Genomic DNA, 6,032 nt, shown 5'->3' on the forward strand with positions numbered 1-6,032 from the left:
TGGAGAAACTGGAAAGGTTTGGTACCTCTGCCCCCACTGTTGGACTTGAAAGGCATGTGCTCCAGCACCAGGGAAGTTCTGGAGGACTGTCATGTTGGGTCGGGTTGCTCCCCTCCTTCGGCATGGAAACATGCAGAGGCACATTCTACGTCAGACAGTGAGAGCTTCGGTCTGGAGGGAAACATCTCTGAATTAAAACATACTTGTTCCCACCTGTAAGAAATTATCTTTTTTTCCTAATGGAGCTTGTTCTAACCCCCCCGTGTAATCCTCTGTCAGTCCCTCTTTGTGCTGAGGGGAGGGCAGAGATGAAAGGTGGTCTGCTGTGGGCAGAGCTGAAGAGAATCGCCTGCGTAGCTGAAGGTAACGGTGGTGTCGGCTCTGGAGACCCTGGTTCAGAACTGAGATCACACGGTGGCTATCGCACACCCTCGCATGAGAAGGAGTTTGCCAACATCGAGGGAGGCTGTGGAGGAGCTGCCGCAGCTGGAGGGAAGTGCCCAGACCCTCCCTGCAACCTGAGCAGGATGAAGGCAACACAGGGCATCAGGGCTTCTCCGAGCCCTCAGCAGCAAGTAGGATCAGGTTAAAAGGCCTTATATTCCTTTTTTAGTCTAGAAGATTTTCCTAGTAGTTTTTCTCAGAGTTTCGATGGAGAACCAGCAGTTTTGGGTGTCCCTGGAATGCCTCCCGCCAGCCACAGAGCTGCCGTGTGGGTGCAGCTGTACCTCAGGCTCGTCTGCCTGCTGAAGCAAGTAGGAGCTGTTGTTTTGCTTCGGCACGAAGGAGTGGGGTTTCATAGTGAAACCAGTTCTGACAGTTCATAGGAACATTTGGCATAGGCACACGCTATTTCTAACTTTTCCATCCCTTCTGTCCACAGCTAAGTTGCGATCCGAATCAAAGCTAATTTAGTAAGGTTTAAAACAAGTTGTTCCAAACCCAATCAAAATTAAGGGGAGTCTTCTATTGGTTTTGGTAATTCATATTGTTGTGGAAGAACATCTTGCCAGCAGCTCAGATCAAAGCGGCATATAGGAAAAAATAAATTTGCTGTTTTTTTCTGAAATCTTGGAGAAGGAGGAGACCACTATGTCGGTGTAGAGTATTTGAACCTCTTGCAGTGTACAGTCCCTCTTGTCCCTTCAAATTAACCATGCTTTCAGTTAGTCTTGCTTTAGGTTTTTTAGGTGTACATGGGCTTAGGACTCAAAGAAACAGTGGCAGGGTCAAACCTTAGCATGACAGGTATTTCCTTCGCAAACAGAAAGTGGACTTCCTACTCCTTTTTAAAAAACCCTTCGTCAGGCTGAACAATCTCATGAAACAAAAATCAGATGAGTTTTCTATCAATATGCATATTTACTAATTAGGAAGAATAATTTATAGAACCATAGTTCAGCTGTGGTTCTTAAGCAGATATTCTCTTGTATCAGTATATGTCCCAGACTAACTAACAGATCTGTGAATGAGTTGCTCTCCTTCTACATGCAAACTTAACTCATGGAAATTTCATGGATACGAGAAGAAAGATGCAGAAAAGCAGAGAGTTTCTGTCCTCTTACAGACCCAAAGGGGGATGACACTGTAACAGTAAGAATCTGAGAAATTCATAGTAGTTTTTAAACTATTTAACTGCAGGAGAAATGAAAGTTTCCAGAAAATTTCTTTTTTTGCAGAACAGAAGTTTTGAGTGAGAAAAGTATTATCAGTAGTTGCTTAAATATTGAAAGGGACCTTTACTAGAGAATAGTGAGTAACAGATTGTAAGTTGTTTAGCACTTGTAGTACTACCATAGTTATGAAATAAATTGTTATATGTTTGTAAGGCAAATGTCCTTTTTTCAGCTGTTGTAGCTGACTTCCCTTGGTTATATTTCAACCTCTCCTTTCCTTCATCTCTGTTCCTGTCTGGCGTACTTTGTTGCATACAGGATTTCCAGTTCTGTTCAGGTTTCTGCAGTTATCAATAGTTGATATTAGAAACACATTAATATCACAATAGCAACAGTTATGTAATATTTTAGAAGACCTAAAGAAATCAGAAATAACTACTAAGAAAATTATTGGGGGGTTTTGCTGTTTATCCAACGAATATGAGCTGAAGGAACAGAAGTGCTGTATTTCTGCAAATGGGGATGTTGTATTTTAGAATGTGATAGACTTCAGAATGACGGAAGGCTTTCAGCTTGCCAACTGCTTTGAGTTATTCCTGTCAATTGACCTACCTAATCCATTAAAATCTCTTCCTTGAATTTAAAGGACTGGAAATTGGATTTAACTTGCTGTGGCCAGCCACTTCTCATTAGAAAAGAAACGGGCTGGAGGCAAAACCTTACCTCGGTATACAGCTCTCCAGGTTGCAGATCGGGACAGCGTGGCTCATCTCTGCTCAGGGGGGATTCAGGACCGTCTGATTTTCCTGATAATACAGGAGTGAAGTGGGGACAGGGGTCTGCAGTGAATGGGTAGTTGGGCCCTGGATCCTAGCACATGCACACCATGGTCTCGTTTTGGTGGTTTGTTCTCCTGGGTTAATTGAGAGTGGCAGCACAGAGTGTGTGTTGCTCTGAGAAAAGCTCTAATGGTCCTGGTATCAGGAGTTGGGAATATTTCCTGATCCTGAAAAAGTTAACTTTCTCTTTCCTTTTTTTTTTTTTTTTTTTTATCTGAAGAATAGGTGATGATAACAATAAGAGAAATTGCAAGAGCTTTTCCATATCTAGGGACAGTGGTGACATCCCCATAAATCATGGGTAACCCTAACACAGACAGCCTTAAAGAGGCTTAGTTGTCATAAGCATCCACATAGGTGGGACTGTTCCCATCGTATTTATCTTTCACACCACAGCTTATAGAAACCAAATTTCTGTCATCGACAATTATTAATCATCCATTTACCCTGCTGAGACATCTAATAAAACATTGAGTACAGAGTTTGAACACGAGAGAGAAGGAGAGAAAATGTAATCCAAATTTTCAAAAGTAAAGGGAAGAAAAATCGCATGTAACATCTGTGCACCACATGTTCATAAATTACAGGGGGCCTGTGAACATCTCTCATCTATATGTCACGCAGATTTAATAGTTCATAATTTTACGAAAAACAACATTATTATGCACCGTGCTTAAAAGGAGGTGTGATCCGCTCTCCAGCAGCACTGCTGCAAGCTGCTCTCTGCTGAGGGCGAGCCGGCAGCCGTTGAGCATCTTGTGGTGCCTCAGCCTTTGCATGCCAAGCTCCTTCTTCATGGCAAGACTGAGGGAAGCACCGCTGAACTGCACCTTGGGAGGCTGGGCCTGAATGTGATAACCTTTGACCCTCCAAGGAAATCAATAATTTGTGCTTAGACCACCAAAAAATGTCATTGGAATGTAAGAAATACGCTGAGAAATACAATGTCTCCCTGTCCATCAGCAGCGCGTTACAGAACAGGAGTTTTTAGCTTGAATGAAAAAAATGAACAAATGAAGTGTTACACAGTTGGCACATTTTACCTTTTTTTTATGCCCCACTAAATTGCAGGTGTTAATCCAAATACATGTGCTTTCATCTACTAAACTGAGACAGCCGACAGTGTACATCGGAACACACGGATAACCGCATTTGCTCTTCTCTTTTATTTCTGGTGAAATTTATCCATCTCCGCATAAAAGCTATGCACAGCATTAAACCCCACGCCTTGGGCTGACTCTGCATGCCCATAAGGAAAATCTGCATCGTGTCTTGTAAACATTTATTCCAAGTTGTGGAGGAAAGTGGTGATTTAGATGCAGAGCTAGGAGCAGAAGAGGGATAGAGAGACAAATCTAATGAAAGCAAATTGTGCTTTTTTATTATCTCACGTTCTCAAAATAACCCTCTTCCTCACAAAACTGATGACAACTTAAAGAAGGGAGAGAGCTTATAAACATACCAGGATTTTTCCTGCACAAATACAGTTAATAATAAAAATTTTAAAAAGAAAAAAAGAAGCCTCAGATTCCAATATGTAAGAAGCAAAAGCGAAATCTTCAGGAAACACACGTGCAATAAACAAATTGGAGGTTACAAGCATTCCAGAATTAGTTTGCTAAGCACACTGGCAACATTTAGACTCCTTTAGACAGAAAACATTTAAACATAACTTTAGTTGTAATATACAACTGTAAAGTCTTGTTCAAGAAAAATACGCCTTGGAAGCAGTTTCCAGCATGAGAAATTTCCATAGTTTCTCTTTTTCTGCAGATGATAGTTCTGGTTTAGGGAGTGGTATGAAAGGCGTAAGGGGCTGCAAACCCAGTCTGAAGTGTTCCCAGAGAAGAGCTCACAGACATTGCCTTCCTCTGCTTAAATCTTCTTTAACAAAGTGCTTAAGCATGAGCTTACAGATTGATTTAAGTAGAGTTCTATCAACTTTGGTAGGAAATTTTGTTGCAGTTATCAAATCCTAGCAAGGGATTGATTTCTAAGTAATCAAATTACTTTGTTAAATGAAAGCCTCATATTTCTCTCCTGAACTCTTGAGACAGCTGCTGAATTTTACAAAAGGCCATTAAAGGCCGTGCTGAGCAGGCCGTGCCCCGCTGGCAGGGAAGATGACTTTCCCCGGCTGACTTCTCCAAAGGAGACCTGAACCTGTCAGGGAATTGAACCGGGTTCTGCTGGTGGTGAAGTGGCAAAGCAAGCAAAACCCCTGGATCTGCGCAGGGGCCACCAGCTGATAGACTAACTCCCCCAAACCAGGTAAAAAAATGAGTCAGACATTGGAACTGGCTTGTTGGAAATTGCCTTTGCCGGCAGCCGCTCAGGGGAATAATTCCAGTTACTCCAAGCGCACGTGCGTAATTCACTTTTGCACAGAAATTAATAATGCCTGAGCAGCCCGAATTTCAGGTTTAAAGATCATCACAACTATCAGAACAGATAACTGATTAATCTTTTTATCTTTCAGAGATAGAAAAGATGGTGGCCGTGTTTCCATAGCAAGCAAAGTGAGGTTGTGGGGTTTCTGTTTTCATAGCAGGAGACATTTTCCTGGCTCCCCTTTTTCCCTGTACTGTTGGCGGGTGCACTGGGACGCTGTTGTCTTGCAGACCTGCTGTCTCCTCACCCTCCAAAGGCTTGATTCCAGCAGATGTCCTGTGAGTCTGCAAAGATAAACCAATTTTTTTTTATCCTGGGAAAACGGAGAGTAAAATCAGCTCTGCAGTCAGCATGAAGAACTTCTGACTCATACCTAATTTGATCTAATGTAAAGCTTATTGAGCTTAGGAGAATCCTACTGGGTTCCTTTTGGCTTTACTTCAGGATGATGGTTTGGGAAGTGAAGTGATGTTGCATCCATGAGCACTTCATGTCTTTTCAGTTTTCATTCATTTTCATTGAATCCTTTGTTTATCAACAGGGGGTGATTGTTCCTAAAATGGTAAACCATTTATCTTCACTGAGATTATTCTTTTGGATTTGAAATGTAAGACATTTCAGGAAATTTGTTTTAAATTAGCATTATTGCCAGGTAAAAACATTTCCCAAAGAAAAAAAAAAATCTGAAAACTTTGCAAGATTTTAATCAAAACTGAATCATGGTATGAATGGACAACTAGAAAACAGTCTGAAAAACTCATTGCTATCATGTTTTCAGTTTCATTCTTTTTGTTATTTAATTCCAGAGGATACTTGGAGTTGTCAAACTGGAGATGAACTTGAGGAGGCTGCTTGCTAGGCGATGTCGGCGACCACAGCCAGCAGTTGCAAAGGCTGCTCAAAGAATATAGAAGCTCCTGGTACAGATATATTTTTTTCTTAGGGAAGGAAAGCAGAGTATATAGGAACAGACCTATAGGATAGGAACTGTATGTTCAGGGAACTGATTTCAAAGAGGGAACAGAAGCTCATTGATATGAGCATGCTGGAGATAAAACAGGGTGGAAAAGTATTTGTATTCCTGGGCATAGCTTTGTTCCCACTTTAACTCCGAGCGTGAGAAGGATTTTGCTTTTTGCTTGATTTTTGCAGTCTGTGACTGACCGCAGCCCGGACAATTCCTGCT

This window comes from Egretta garzetta, unplaced genomic scaffold (assembly GCF_000687185.1).
Source record: "Egretta garzetta isolate BGI_Z169 unplaced genomic scaffold, ASM68718v1 scaffold154, whole genome shotgun sequence".
Classification (NCBI taxonomy): Eukaryota; Metazoa; Chordata; class Aves; order Pelecaniformes; family Ardeidae; genus Egretta; species Egretta garzetta.